Source organism: Varanus komodoensis, unplaced genomic scaffold (genome assembly GCF_004798865.1).
Source record: "Varanus komodoensis strain SLA01 unplaced genomic scaffold, ASM479886v1 scaffold22, whole genome shotgun sequence".
Lineage (NCBI taxonomy): Eukaryota > Metazoa > Chordata > Lepidosauria > Squamata > Varanidae > Varanus > Varanus komodoensis.
The window spans coordinates 19,010,150-19,027,146 of NW_025335606.1; positions in this window are offsets into that span (position 1 = coordinate 19,010,150).

Below are 16,997 nucleotides of genomic sequence, written 5' to 3' on the forward strand. Positions count from 1 at the left end.
ACTCAACCCAGACAAGACGGAGGTCCTGTTGGTTGGCGGATCGGGTTTCGGAGAGGGTGGATTTGACCTGGTCCTGAATGGTGCAACACTCCCTCTTAGGGATAAGGTCCGCAGCTTAGGAGTACTCCTCGACCCGGAGCTCTCTTCGGAAGCTCAGGTGACAGCGGTGGCGAGGAGCGCTTTCCTTCAGCTTCGGCTGATTAATCAGCTGCACCCCTACCTGGAGTACGACTGCCTGGCGACGGTGACACACGTGCTGGTGACTTCCCGCCTAGACTTCTGTAACGCGCTTTACGTGGGGCTTCCCCTGAAGACGGTCCGAACACTTCAATTGGTGCAAAATAGAGCTGCCAGGTTGCTGACGGGGACGGGGCGTTATGCTCACATGACTCCAGTCCTCCGTCAGCTTCACTGGCTTCCCATTGAAGCCCGGGCCCAATTCAAGGTGTTGATTATGACCTACAAAGCCCTAAACGGCTTGGGTCCTGGCTACCTGAACGAGCGCTTACGTCCGTATATGCCCGACCACCCTTTGAGATCTGCGGGAGAGTCCCTTCCCCGGGAACCCTCCATGAAAGAAATTAGGAGAGTAAGTACTCGGAGGAGGGCTTTCTTTGTGGTGGTGCCCAACCTATGGAATTCACTCCCCAAAGAGGTCCTCCTGGCACAGTCGTTACTGGTTTTTCGGCGCCAGGTAAAGACCTTTTTATTTAAACATCATTTCAATTGTTAAAACATATGATCTGGCCAGGGCAACTTCTTCTTCCTTCTCTTTCTCCTCCTATATTTTTATTTACTTATTTTATACTGATAATTTTAATTTTATATTTGTAACTCAGTGTATTTTTTGTATTTTTGTATTTAATTGTAATTTATTCTGTTCTATTGTATTTCAATGTATTTTAGTGTGTTGTAAGCCGCCGCCTCTGGTCGAAATGTGGAATGGGAAAATGACAAGAGCTATTGACACGATCACTCCTAAGCATCCTCTCCCGCCAGGCAGAGCCTGTTCATCCCCTTGGTACACACCTGAATTTCAGGCGATGAAGCGGGTTGGGAGACGACTAGAGTGTAGGTGGAGAAAATCTCGGGATGAATCTGACTGAACACACTTAAGAGCCCATTATCGGGCTTATGCTGTGGCAGTGAGGTCGGCGAAGAAGAAATTCTTCTCCACTTCCATTCCTCTCCTCACAGTCCAGTGGAACTTTTTCGGGTGGTACAGGGGCTGATACAGCCAGGCCCCAAGAAAGATCCTGTACCACCCTCGATAACCCGCCGTGACGACTTTGCCCAGCACTTCAAGGAGAAAGTTGCTCAGATTCATCACGAGCTGGCCTCCATTAGTGACTCAGATTCCTTAGGGGAGGTGCCAATGTTACCATCTGGTCCGACATTGTTGGATGAGTTTCAGTTATTGCGGCCTGATGATGTGGACAAGGTGCTTGGACAAGTACATACTACCACCTGTGTACTGGACCCCTGCCCATCGTGGCTACTATCCAAAGCCAAACACGGGATTGGTTCCAGGATCCAGGAGATAATCAACGCCTCTTTGAAGGACGGCCAGGTACCTGCCACTCTAAAGGAGGTGGTGGTCAGGCCGGTCCTAAAGAAGGTGCCCCTGGATCCAGAGATGGTCACCAATTACAGACTGGTGGCCAACATCCTGTTTTTGGGCAAGGTGCTGGAGCGAGTGGTGGCAGGACAACTCCAAGCTCTCTTGGATGAGACAGATTATCTGGACCCATTTCAGTCCGGCTTCAGACCCGGGTATGGTACTGATCTGCCTTGGTCACCCTGTACGATGACCTGTGCAGGGAGAAGGACAGGGGGAGTGCGTCCCTGTTGGTTCTCCTGGACCTCTCAGTGGTTTTTGATACCATCGACCATGGTATCCTTCTAAGGGCTAAGGGGGTTGGGAATAGGAGGCACTACTTGGCAGTGGTTCCACTTCTACCTCGACGGCTGATTCCAGAAGTTGGTGCTGGGGGAATTTACTTCTGCGCCATGGCAGTTATGCCATGGAGTTCCGCAGGGGTCTATTCTGTCTCCCTTGCTCTTCAACATCTACATGAAACCGCTGGGAGAGGTGGGCTGCAGAATCATCAGTACACTGATGATACCCAGCCCTACCTCTCTTTTTCAACCAATCCAGGTAAGGCAGTGGCTGTACTGAACCGGTGCCTGGCCGAGGTAATGGGCTGGATGAGGGCCAATAAGCTGAAGCTCAATCCAGGCAAGATGGAGGTCCTGCTGGTATGTGGTTCAAACTCCTGGGTAGGTGAATTGGATCTTGTCCTGAATGGGGTTGCACTCCCTCTAAAGGACAGGCCGTGCAGCTTGGGAGTGCTCCTCGACCAGGAGCTGACTTTGGAAGCTCAAGTGTCGGCGGTGGGAAGGAGTGCTTTCCATCAGCTTCGGCTGATCCCTCAGCTGTGTCCCTACCTGGAGGACGACTGCCTAGCGACAGTGACGCATGCATTGGTTACTTCCCAGTTGGATTTCTGTAACACGCTCTAAGGAACGCCTGTGGCCATATTTGCCCTCCCGCCCCTTGAGATCAGCAGCAGGGGCTCTCCTCCGGGAGCCCTCCGTAAGAGTTATCAGGAAGCAAAGTACTCAAAGGAGGGCCTTCTCTGTGGTGGCGCCCCATCTGTGGAATGCACTCCCCAGAGAGGTCTGCCTGGCACCGTCGTTATTTGTTTTTTGGAGCCAGGCCAAGACCTTTTTATTCAAACAGTATTTTAATAATCTTTAATATTTATTGTTTTAATTGTTCAGCCAGTGTTTTTCCAAGTTTTAATTGTAACTGTAATTGTATTGTTTTATTTATTTGTTGATGTGAGCCGTCCCGAGGCTATGTAGCAATGGGGATTGTATATAAAACCTTTAAATAAATAAATTTCTTTGCCCAGAAGTTTATTTCTGCCACTTGCTCTACTGTTTTTGTTGCTGTTCTTGATATTCAGCTTCTCTCTTTCTCTTTATAATTCAAGTGTGATTGTTCCTATTTTTTCCCTTTTGGTTTTTCTTTCTTTCCCTTTTGGAATCAGGGTTGCATTTCAAACGGTGAGGGTGTGCTATGTGCTGGTATGTCCTGAGCTAGTCCTTCCCTCCTTCCTTCAGCTTCCAAAGATTCAAGACAATCCTTTGTAATGCAGTTCTTTTTATTGTAAATTGTCTGCAGTTGACAGAATAGTTAACGCTAAACAGCCTTTGGTCAAAGCTGGGAGGAGAAGCCTCTGTTGATGTAAAGAGCTGAATCCAAACTAAAAATTTCCCTACAGTCCCTCCCTTCCAGTAAGGCTGCTGGATCCACCATTGGAGGGCACTTTCTGCTGGACAGCAAGATGGCAAGAATGACAGAGCCCCTTCAGTTGAGCAGCATGTCTCTCCTGACACCTCCTCACTGTGTCAAGGACTGAATCTCACATCCGCTCCCCCTCCCCTCCTGTGCATCTCTTCCAAAACAGACTCCCATGCTCAGTGTGAGAAACCTTACTAGGTGACGTTGAAGGAGCTTCCAAGGGTTCACCCTTTCCCTATCCTCCTGTCCAGCACCTAGCAGTGATGCCTCCCACAGTACAGCCTGCAATGAGTAAGAGACTGACCACTCTCCACTACATCTCAAGAAAGCAAGACTTACTGGAAAAGATAATCATGCTAGGGAAAATGACAGAGGAAGATCAAGTGTGAGGTGGATCAATTCCAAACGGAAGCCCTGGCCTTGAGTTTACAAGGCTGTTGAGGACAGGTCTTTTTTGGTCACGGTGCCATAAGTGGCAGATGACTTGATGGCATGTCATAAGAGCCAGCAGATGAGGCCCAGGAACAATTACCTTAGACCCGTAACTAAGTCTTATCCAGGGATGAGATTGGGACAGCACATGCTGTTAGTCCCACACTGCCCCACAACACCACCAAATGCTCACAGGCAAACCGGTGATGCTCAGGGAAGCACACAGAGGCAAAATATCCATCTGCACCACATGCATATCAGGCAACACACATGCTATCCTGACAAAAAGCACACTGCACTGAAGACAACCAGGGCAAAAGTTGTATGTGCATTCGTGCACACACACATTTTCTACCCATTTCTAATCATCATAAGAACTATTGTGAAATTGACTGTGTGTGAGTGACATGTTTCTGCCTTGCCTTGAGGAGAGCTGGTGCATGTGGTGCAGTGATGGAAGTCCAAGTTCTGCTCCCCACTTAGTAGTGGAGCTTATTTGGTGAGTTTAGGTAATCACAGACACTTGGCCTCACCTACCCCACAGAGTTGTTTTAAGGATAAAATGGAGATGAAACCTTAACCGTTTTAAGGATAAAATGGAGATGAAACCTTCCTGCAATCCTTGGGTTGCTTGCAGGAAGAAAAAGGAATGATATAACCAGGAAACCCATCTCAGTATTTGCAGGACCATTTCCAGGTCCTGCCTGCAGCTGGCCATCCTGGTGAATCTCCTTCACTCACATCCCGGTGCTGACACAGCCCCTGCTGGGAGTTTGTTTGCCCACAAGAGTAGACCTCTATGTGGGGAAAGTGTGGCATGGAGAGGCAGAATGCTGTTAGGGTGCACATGTGAATGCATATGCAGCAGTGACTGGGAAAGTCTAAATGAGCTGGGCCTTCCCTCTGATCTCTTGCAGCTTCTGAGGTCTCTGCACTGCCTCTCTCTGTATATGATGAGACATTGATAGTCACTTCAGGGCTGAGTAGGAAGCTATAGCTGTCCCCCAGTGTTCCTAAGAGCAGGACTTTCTCTTTTCCTGGCTCTTCCAGTGGGCCAATGAGGTCACATTTTGTACATGCACAAGTGACTGTGCGAGGTGCAAGAAAGGATAGGTGAGCTCCCTCAGGCATTTGTATGGTGACTGGAGACTTGCTGGGCACGGCTGTGAGACCAGATGGCAGGAGAAGTGTGGCCACTGGGGCTCACCCAGATCAGCTCCTGGGATATGTGGGTTCCTGGGAGGTGACAATCCCCTTGAGAAGCATTGCCCCAAGGACCGGTGGTTGCAGTGATAGCCAACTCTATCAATGGCTGCACAGGTGAGTCATCTGGTGATGCTGAAGTTCTTCTACTGCTCAGTTGCATTCTGTGATTCAGCAGATGTGGCCTGAAGCTGCTTGCTGTGAATCACAGCATATTCTTCCTGCATTGTGAAGGAGGCACCCAAATGGGATCTCACACAGCACCTTATTAGGAGGAGGTTGCTGCACGCACCCTATCAAAGCAGTCACTGCAACAGGAAGGGCCACCCTGATAAGGTATGATAAGGTACTTTCCTTTCAATAAGCCATTATCAGTTGGAAGTGGGGTGGGTGATGTCCATTAATGGTCATTAGTGCCTCCAACTCTGTGTCATTTGTCTTTGTGGAGTTCCTTAATGATGATTTTGATGATGACACTGAATGTGCAAAGAAATTTTTCAGCAAGAAACCAGGGATGAATGCTTGGCGAGTACCATCACCATATTAGATTCTACAAAAGAAAAAAAAAGGATGAGGTTGCTGAATTATTTACTTGATCAATTTTGTCACTGTACCAGAAGACCTGCCCATAGCAATCATTAAAATAAAAACTTTTTACTGTTGCTTTATTCCACTTGTAGGGTGAGGTGATCTTCCCTCCCTAACCTGTAGCCCAGGACATTCATTCCTTCCCCATGAAAAAATATAAATGAGGGAGAGAGAATATGACCTGCTCTGATTCTAATTCAGGTTACTGGACTTTATCCTTTTAGGCAATAAAGGATAAAGACAATTCTGTTCTGCCTAATAGAATTGAGTAGGACATATTCCTTCTTAATTTAATTTGAGATAGTTCCCTTTTCACAGTTCACAGTTCCCACAGATATTTCCCCTTTCACTTTCAGAATGGCAGAAAGCTTGTGTTCACACCACCTCATTACCCCAAAAAGCTCATTGCAATCTGACTTTCTTCAGTACTCTATGGAAGTTCATAAAACAGGGAATTATTTTTCTGTATACTTACACATTTTCCAATCACTTTAAATCAATTATAAATTCTCAACTACTTTGAGTACTCTATTATGTACTGAGTATAATAGAATTTCCGGTCTTCTATTTACATAATTTGTTAATTTTGCTATTACTACAAACTCTGCCAACTTATTTTTCCATTCTTCAGTTGCTGGGAATTCTGATTTTCCATTTAGAGGCAATTGTAATCCTTGCTGCAGTAGTCATATATTTAAATAACCCTGACATGTTATTTGAAAAAATCTCTGAAATTATATTTAAAAGCATATTCTTAGGACTCTATTTCCATATGTATCAATTTCTAAAATATGTTAACTGCTTCACATATGTTAGGAAGTTCCATCCACCATTTCCAACATTTTCAGTTGTAGTTCCGTATGTATCAATTTCTTAAATATTTTAACTGCTTCACAAGTCCGTCACATATGGTAAGAAGTTCCATCCACCCTGTAACATTTCCAATATTTTCAGTTGTAGTTCTTATCTGTTTTTTCTATACCTTTTCTATATCTTTTCTACATCTTATACCAATTTTCTCTTAGTGCTTGGTTAGTTGTGATTTTAATATCTTTCTTCAATAAAGCTTTCCATTGACAAGGTGTATTTCTTCACCAAGCTTTTGGTTCCAAATTGTTACACATTTCTTGTCTTTTTGATTTTCAGTGTCATGCTGTAGTAACTGTTCGTAAAATCTTCCTAATAGATTATCGTTCTGTTGTGTAATCAACTTTTCAAAATCTGTCTGATCTCTTACAGTACTTTTCCCTGACTGTATTTTCCCCTATAAGCAAACCATTGTATATCTTTTCCTTCATCTTTTAGCTGTTGCTAAGGTTTGACTTCTCTTTGCTGCTTAATATAATTAGTTTTCCTTAAGTATTTTCCATATACTTTGACCAGATACATTGGAGGAGAGATTGGACTATTTTTTTTCTCATGGAATACCAAATTTTTAATGGCCTAATAAAGGCCTTTTTAACTGACTCTTTCACCCACAAGAGGTTGAGCATTCCATCTTCAAATTCTGCTAATTCTAACTTCACTTTCCTATCATTAGCATTTGTAATCCAATCTCTTAATCCAAGCCAGCTGCATAGTAGTACAGCTTTAAATTAGATACTGTAAAGTCTTTCTTCTTTTCATCCTGAAGGATTTTAAATCTAATCCTTGGCTGTTTGCCATTACAAATAAAGGTATTTAGTTGTCTTTGCCAGTCTTGGAGAGTTTTTCCTGGTATAGCAATTGGTATAATCTGCAATAGAAAGTTCATTTTAGGTCGTTCATTCATTTTTATAATCAAAATTCTTATCAACCATGAGATTTTTAGTTTAGTCCATTTCTGTAAATCCTTTTGGACCGTGATCCATGTTATTTGATAATTGTCTTGAAATAATGCATCATTATGTCCCATGATATGTATCCCTAAATATTTGACTGGCTCTGCAGTTATTTTCCATCCTGAAATCTTTTTTATACTGTCTTCCTCCTCTTTTGTTGCAAATTTTAGTGTAATTTTTGTTTTTTTCTTATTGATCTTATAGCCTGAATAAGGTCCAAACTTTTCAATTTGCTCTATTATATACAATATAGACAGATGTGGATTTAGAATGGTCAAGACTATGTCATCAGCATGACATTTCATTTAGCATTCTTTTCCACCTGTTTTAAGCCTTTACTTTTTGGGTCTTGTCTTCTCGTTTTGGCTAAAATTTCCAATACAAGAATAAGTAAAAGAGGTAATAAAGGACATCCTTGATGTATTCCCTTCTCTGACATTAATTAGAATCTTAGCATGTTTAGTGTAAATTGCTTGAATCCAATTTATAAAGCTTGAGCCACAGTCTAAATATTGGAGAGTCTTCATTTATTAAAATGAAATGAAACATTTCATTTCATTTCTTTTCAACTATTGGAGAGTTTGGGGCACCCTAAACAAGGATCACTAGGGGTAGAGTAATGAAAGATATGTAAGCTTGATGAGGTGATAAGTACTGAGACCTAAAAAGGGGTCTCTGTAAATGCTAGATTTTCACAACCCTTGTCTTTAGGAAGTTTCTATAAACCACATACATATTAAGAATGTGAATAGTTGCAGGATTCAGCTTGGGGACTCACCTTTTCAGAGGTCTCCACAGGTGTTCTGCCAGTTGGCATCAGTTCTTTTTGAGATCCAGAGACAGCAAAGGTTAAAGAGTGACTGTTACTTTTCTTAAAGGTCAGTGTGAAGTTAAAAGAGTTTCATGAATAAAAGCAATGCTTAGTTCTAAGATGTCCCTGATGAAAACACAGTGACTGGCTTCAAACAACAAGATAATCCACACTCGGATATGGGACTGGCATGGCATCGGAATGACACAGTGGTGATTAACGGAGCTCTGTTATCACTCTGTTATTATCTGGTGGTGGGCCATGGGAGGCATATCTAAGCCTGTCAGGGCTCAGGTTGAGTGCCAGGGGAGTCTTCCAGTTGGGGTGGCAACCTCACGTCTACTGGGAGAAAAATCAAGCAGTTCTCAGCCGGTTAATACAGGGGAGAGTCTTTTGCTCCCCCAAGTTCTCAACATGCCTTAAATATTTTGTATAACTAGAAGAAATGTCGGATTTACTGGGAAGCAATTTTATCATATTTTTTTTACAATACTATCCGTGGAAAAGCTGCATTTGCTGCTAATTGCTACAAAGAAAAAAGAAAAAAGCCCTTTGGATGGAGGGAGGATGTCTCCCCCCCCCCCCCATGGACTACGTGGCAACTGAAATGAAGAGAGATGGAGCTTTTTGTAAGTAAGAAAAAGACTTTTCTTTTTTAAACTCTCCAAGGGCGAAGAAATTATTAAAATAATAATTTACTGTGGAATTGTGATAGAAGATTCTTCCTATATTTGCTTGTGTTGGACCACTGCCAGAGTTAGCAGCCATCTTTCTCTTTGTTTCTGGGACCTCTGGACACCTGCCAATCTTTGTAATTACTGTTACTATGAAAGAGATACAGAAGACATTCCTGGAAGTACAGACTTCTTTAACAGCTGTGCAATTATCCCAGCAAGTGACAATCATACAACAGAAGACTGTTTTAGAGCAATTTGATTTTTTGTTAATTGAACAAAAAAGTGGATTTGATCAATTAGACACTTCCATTAATCAGGCTTTGGGCAAGCGATTTATACCTGAACTTGCAAAATATCAAACAACAAAATGCAAAATATCCAACAAGCTGAAGGAAAATTTGAAACTGGAAAGACAACAAGTGTAATTGGATAATTAACACAGCTAGTGAACTCAATAAATCAACCTTTATGGGAGCTGCGTGTTATGCTGGAAAAGGAGAAGATAGTTTGGCCACAACTTAAGGCACATGATATATCACAGACATCACGTCATCTCAATGTAAACGGGCAGAATGTAACACAATCAGTAAATTTTATAACTAAACTTTTATGGGAGCTGTATGTCATCTCAGAGAAGGAGAAATTAGCTAACCATTTAAAAGAGGTTTTGTTTATGTGGCTGCAATTGAAGACTCCATTACAGATATTACGATGTTTTAATGGAAAAAAACCCAGAAAGTTCTGGTAGAGGAGTAAAGAAACAAACAAACAAACAGGGCAGAGGTGCAAAGGGAAGATAAGGGAAATTTCTTTCTTTTTATTCCAAAAAGGGGTGATTCATATAGGTTGGTATGCTCACACATGAAGGTAAGCTATTATTGCTGGTGAAACAGTAGTAACTTAATAAAATCCTGTCTAAAAGGTATTATTGTTAAATGAATATCTCTGACTATATTTGTTACAAGCTATTGTTGTTGGTGATATATGTTAAAGATTGTAAACAGCTTGGCTTTTATATGGAGTTAACCATATTTGATCAAATGGTCTTTAAGTTAGATGAAACATTAGCAATTTAGCTTAAAGAAAATTGTTTTAAGAGATATTATAAGTATTAGTCATCACCAAGTAGAGTAGTTAAGACAATTGTAAAGATGTTAAATTGATATCTTTGATGTTATGTGTAACTGTGGTAGTGAGGAAGCTACTTATTATTAGAAAATTGAAAAGATCTTGAATTGTCCAGAAATGTTTAGATCCAAGGTATTACTGAAGAAGAAAGAAAATATTGCAATCTCATTTAACTTGGAGATTCCTCCCTTTGACATTGGTCAAGAGAAACAGGACTTTGCAAGAAATGATGAGATTGATTTCACTGATGAAGAAGAGGAAGATAGTGACTTTTATCAAATTTGATTTTTTTTTTAATTGGCCGGAGAAACTGGATTTGGTTCTGATCTAACGATGTTTTCAAATTATTATAAAAGGATTTTAGTATGATCGTAGAATGTTAAAAGATATGTAGTAGGGGGCTGACCCTGTAAATCCAGTGTGTGCGACGATTGTTTGAAGTTTAAGTTTTTAAAATCTTAATAAAATGTCTTAAAAAAAAAAGATAATCCACACTCTTGGGCTGAGTATGGTTGTCATTCCATTGTGGGTTGTGGAGCTTAGCTTAAAAGGTGATGGAAAGATTTTGGTAAGTTCTGAGCAAGCACAATTTGAGATAGTGCACAAGCCTTCCATGACTCAGATCAGAAAATCTGTGCCTACATCACCCTGCCCAAGACTATTCATCCTGAAAATTATAGAGACTTGTTATTTATTTTATTTGTTCATTGAGGCTTCTGTATGGCCTGAAGGGCCTGATCCTGCCCAATCTTTGAGGTGGTTACTGGACAGAAATCGTAACAACCAGATGGATACTCAGTCAAAAGCCCTAAATGGAGGACTTTCCAGTGTGCTCGAGCACTGCCCCAACTGGACCCAGGCCACAAGACCAAGGGGGAAGTTGGACACTGCCTGGTATTTCTAGCTGGAGCAGAGTCGAGCAGGGTTCACTGGGATGCAGAATTAGTGCATCATGGGTCACACTTCCCTGTTTCCTCTGAGCACAGCTGTAGCCTTCTCAGCAGCTGTGAGGATGTATTTTCCTAGCAACAATGGAATCTATATTGGGGTTTGCCCATTTTGCTACTGCTTAGTAGAATATGCAGTAGTATAGTAGCAATATGCTATTTGTCTTGCAGGTGGTTTGCTGTGTCCTGGTTCTCATGGAACACTTATCAAGAAAAAATGCCAACCTTCTTTTTATCAAGGCCATTTCTTACTTCAGTTTACTTTCAGTGAAGTAGGGCTGAATTTTATAATTTTATAATTCTCATAATAGTTTATGAGGATCCTCCACCTTCTTGATCCTTTGATTTATCCTATTGAAATAGCAAGAAAATAGAATATTTTAATAAAGTACCATTGTATATTCTGTTTCAAATAATGAATCTCACCATACAGTCAATGTAAGAAAAACAAAATAAAACAAAGCTTCCAAATACATGGAAGAATGCCATGGCCTTCAATACCTCTTGCTTGAGGTTTTCCACGGAACATGAAAATTTTGGAAAGTAAAAAGGATTCTGTCCAAAAATATGTGAACCCACCAGAGAACCTAGAGAAAAGTACCCGTGTCTGCATGCACTAAGAATGTGCATTGAATTCAACGTCTACTTCAGTCCAGTTTCACTGAGTCCTGAAACAAAGGAGGCATTTTTCTGAGAACAGAAATAAAGTTTAACAATGATCAATAGGGGTGAAATAAGTGTAAAAGCATTAAAATAAGACATGTAAGTTTGATGAGGTGAAAAGCACTGAGACATAAAAGGGGCACTGAGGATCTTTGTTTCTGCTTCCTCTTCCTCATGTAATGTAAATGCTGAATTTTTACAAGCCACAGTCTTAGGAACTGGATTCCACCCAATCATGTTTGAGCAACGAGGAAGTCATGCTCTCCATTTCTTTTCAAGTGTACAAGAAAACCATAGCACCATACACAACAAGGTTAAGTCATGAGAACAAACAAAAAACAATGCTGAATCAGGCAAAAGGTCCATCAAGTTCACACAGCTGCCCACAGGATCCCTCAAGCAGGGTGGGTGCAAGATCACTGTCTACCCAAGCTCCTCAACAACTGGTGTATGCAGGCATGCCACCTCTAGTTAGGGAGGTAGCATTCAGCCACTGATAGACCCATTCAAAGATTTGTAGCAAGCAATGATACATGGAGGAAAACAGCACTCCTTAACAAAAGGGAAGGCAATTAGAACTGAATTCAGATGAATCTGGGCATGCATATCACAGGAGCGGGAATAAATGTTTGCCCTGCAGAAAAAGGGCACACACCCAGTCCTGTTCCTTGACATGTCCATCTGTACCAAAATCTGTAATGTTCAACTACATTCTCCAAATGCACATGAAAACACTTCTGAAAGGATAAGATGGAAGTTATATTTGAGTCAAAAGGAATTCAGAAAAAACATGGAAAAACCAATTTCTTCTCCCTGAGTTTAAGGAGATGATGATAAGTTTGCTTTTGCACATGGTATCATTTCTTCCACCATTGATATGCTGCATCCTCCATTTTCCTGAACTTTTTGTGGCAGGGAGCTGCATGGCTTATGAAAGCCGATACAACAGCAGAACCAAGGGGTCCAAAAACTATGATGGAAGCCACGACTATGGGATTTTTTTCAGATAAACAGCCACTGGTGGTGCTCTAATGGATGACATCAAATGGCTGCAAATCCTCCTGCAGCAGTAAATCACTTGCCATTCTTGAGCTGATTGGCTGAGAAATTCTGTATGATATCTAAAGGAGAAGTTCTGATATATTTTGTTGTTTTTCTTGTCTGTGTATATCAATTCCACCCTGCCAAAGATTCATAAGGCATCTCACAGTGAAGTACAAGACTAAAAATCCAAGATTACAAATATCTGATATGCAGCAGATTTCAGCAACATAATATAATATCAGCATTTCTATTCAGACTTCAGCAAAACTAAAAGAAGGACAATGGAAAATGCAATTTTTCACCTGAATTTTTTCTCAGATAAAATTGTGCTATATGAGCAATTGGAGAAAGACTTTTTTTCTTTTTTTTCTACCTCCTAACCAGAATACATTTCTGGGAGTCAATTAGGAGTATTTCTATGAAATTAATTTCCTAAAATTTCATTTTAATGAGCACAATGTGTGTGACCACTACACAGCTTGTAGGTTTGTATGCATGCAAAAAAATGTGCTGAGTAGCTATGGAATGTGAGATTGAAGCATGGGTGAAGCCACAGACTAAAGCATGGGTGATTTAAAAATCATGAACCTTGGAAAAGTTGTGCATTCTGAGAAAGCTACAAATTTTTCCAATGTATGTTTTGTGACTAGAAGTGGGTTTGGATATTCACAAACATTTCTGTAGAAAACAGACTCCCATTCACATTCGTATTTGGGATTGCAAACAGGTGTTCTCCAGTGATTCATGTACACAGATGAAGTTCTTAGATGTTCCCTGCCACCTATTGATACCTGGTCAATTTCTCTGCTGTGGGCATTTCTCAGCGAAGTCCTATTTAATGATGTATGGATTCAAATGATCAAACCTGACAATAATTCCTTGTACTTGGAAGATGCAATTAACTCTGTATGGCTTATGAGCTAACTGGTAGTGCTAGAAATCATCTTAGAAAGCCGATAAAGACATTTGCTTATTTGGTTGATTTGTGATATTCACTACACACTATTAGGGGTGGTTTGATCTTTCTTAACCCAATGAAAGTATGCTATTCTCTGAGACCGAACAATAAACTTCTATTCTCAAAGGCCAGGTTTGTGTGGTCTGACTTGGGAAAGGTGTCAGAGTCGACTCAGGTGAACTGCAGTCTGTTTGTCCAAGTAGGAGGAAACCAGTGAGAGGAAGCAGGAATGAGTTGCTCATCTCAGGTGGTGTCCAGCATTGTAGGACCTGACCTGTCTGTGCTGGTGAACCCAAGAACTTTCCCCCTCCTTGCTATGACCAATCTGAGACCTTGCAGCTTACTGAGAAGAAGGTTGGTGCTTTTGCTGAATGTGCTCCTCTTATATCCAAGGACTACCTTGCCCACATTCTAAAGATACACATTTCTTATATAGGATATTTTGACATTACCCTCTCCTAGGTTCACACTGAACAAACTGGGAGTCATTCAAGGGTTGAATCCTCTGGAGCCAGTTAATGTTCATGGTGCTGACTTTAGTTTTGCCTCTCTGGATTTTTTACTGGTGAGTACACTAATGGGCAGATGTGCGTACTATGAAAACTGTAGCCTGCGTCACCAGAATGCTTTGCTTATCCTTATGGATAATTTCACACATGAGATGCCAGAGAACCAGAACCAGAATGCCATGCATCAGGAGTGGGGTTTTCCTCATGAGGGGATATTTAAACAAAATCTTACAAGTACAGCTCAGCTGCTTTTATCAGCCTGCCATGCAGCAATGCACACAGATGAGAATGTGTGTCCAAATGAAAAACTCCTACTGACTGGCTCTGCTCATTGATAAGAAGATGGTAAGGACAGAGATGTCCTATGGCAAAAGGGTCCTTTCACAGAGAAAACCTGGGAAATCCAGGCAAACACCTCACAACAATGAGGCAAGGTTCATGCGGAAGAACAAGGAGGGCAGGTGAGCATGTGAGGGAGTTCCTTCCAAGCACAGTAATAATAAAGATTTATCATAAAGGAAACTGATGTGTCCCATTACCCAGAATGCTTCATGGAAGAATAACACATCTCTTGCTCCTTTTGGCCACAACTGACCAAGTGGCATCAGGCTAGTGCTCAAAGGCCGGGATATTTGACTAGATGGCCTGGATGGCTGAGTGGTGCTTCCTGGATACCCTGCAATATGACATGGATTATGGGACAGATATATCCATTTGGTTTGCTTACATGAGACCACAAGTCACCATTCATTTGAGGGATACATTTCAATTGCCAGATGCTGTGGTGTTTTGTTGATTCTACTCATTTTTATTGTAAGGTGTCCTGAGATGATAGTAAAATATTTTTAGAATAAATAATCTATTAATAAGGATAAATAAATGATGGTGGAAAAAGTGGTTCTCCTCAAAGGTTCTAGAATGTCAGTTTTGTTCATCATGTGTCAGCAAATGAAAGAAAGAGGCTTTCTACAAAGGCTTTTATATTCAAAAGCAGAAAAATCAAATCAGGCACAGCTCTTCAGCCACATATAAGGATGAAGCTTAGTTATCATCCATGGCACCTTTGGCCAATGCAAACAATGATGAGGCTTCCATTTCTCAGTTTCCTAAGCTAAAGGGCTGCTGAGAATCTGGGAGGTCACTGCTTGCATTGATAGGTGGGACTTATTGTTTAGATGGGTTTGATTTAGGTTGGACCTGTGAACGAGGAGGTGTGGGGCAACCTGAGAAAGTTGTTTACCACCACACTGACCTGGCCAGGGCCAGCTGCTCAGTAGGTGACTGTCCAGGGTACAGAAGCAGTTATCCCTTGGGATTCTTCCCTGGTTGGTACAAAATATTAAATTTGCCAAAGTTACTGAGAGCAGATGCAAGTACGATAGATAACAAAAATCTATATGAGGTTAGGGAACATGCCTGGAGCACCATCCAGTGCAGACCCAGCTGCAGGAGGTGCTGTGTGCCAGCCAGAGGTCCACCCACAGTCCTTTCTCTGAGGAGTTCCCCACAACAGAAATAATGTAAAAACCATGCCCTGCACCTACTTTGCCTGTATAATTGCTTTCATCTGCTCATAAAACTTGATAACCTTTACTCACATGTACATTTGCTGTCTCTGGATCCCAAACAAAACTGATGCCACTTGCAGAATACCTGTGGAGACCTCTGAAATAAGATTATTTTTCCAATCCAATCTTGTTATTTTTTATTTCAGTGAGTTATCTCTGTTCAGTCATGCACTACAGAGTTACATCTTCAGTGAGTGGCTGAGATGAGAACAGGTGACGACATAAACAGTTCCAATTGTGCAGGAAATTGTGATGTCAGAGAGAGCAGGCCACTAGTAATCCATCAAGATTTTTTCCATGACACTTCCTGGTCCATTTTGGCCTAAGGATAAAGAAAGAAGGAAAATTACCAAAATTTCCTGGATTCTCCCTTGGATTCCTCTCTGTGTGGCACCTTTAGAACCTTTTGTCTCTACTATCTCATCCAGAATCATCAAGATATTTGGCAGAACAACCACCATAGTCTAAAAGAATAAAGTTCAGGCACCTGAATTAGAATCAGAGCAGGTCATATTCTCTCTCCCTCATATATATAGTGGGGAAAGAGCTTCTGTCCTGTGCTAAAGGTTAGGGAGGGAAGATCACCTCACCCTGCAAGTGTAATGAAGGAACTGTGAAATTGGAAAGATCTGCAATTAAATTAAGTAAGGGCATGTCCTACTCAAAAATTTTAGTTCTCATGGTTTGTGTGCCATTTAAACATTCCATCTGCTAGAAAATCAAATGGTTCCATACATGTCTTTTTGTTTGCTGTTGTGTTTACTGTTGTGTTTTTGTTTTTATGATCGCTACAGGCAGGTTTTCTGGTGCAGAGCCAAAACTGATCCAGTAAATAATTCAGCAACCTCAGCTTTTTCATTTTTCAATTTGTAGAGTCCAATCTGGTGATGGTGCTCACCAAGCGTTCATCCCTGGCTTCTTGGTGACAATTTTCTATGAACACTCAATGTCATAATTGATATCATCATCCAGAAACAATACAAGCACAGAAAATGGCACAAAGAGATGGAGAAACTAATGACCATTAATGGGCATCGATCACACCATTTCCAAACATCACGGTTTGGGCATCACCGACCTTGCTTCCAACCGTAAATGGCTTCTTGAAATGAGAGGACCTTTTGAGGGTGAATCTGAACTCATGTACTTATTGAATGGGTTTGAGTCTGATCTCATTATTCATACAAGATAGTGCATTCAATTCCTGCCCCTTTTCTTCCTGCAAGGAACCCAAGGCAGCTTACAAGGGTTTCCTCATCCCCAAATTATCCTTAAGAACAACAACCCTGTGAGGTACCTTAGGCCAAGTGTCTGTGGTCGCCCAAAGTCACCCAGTGAG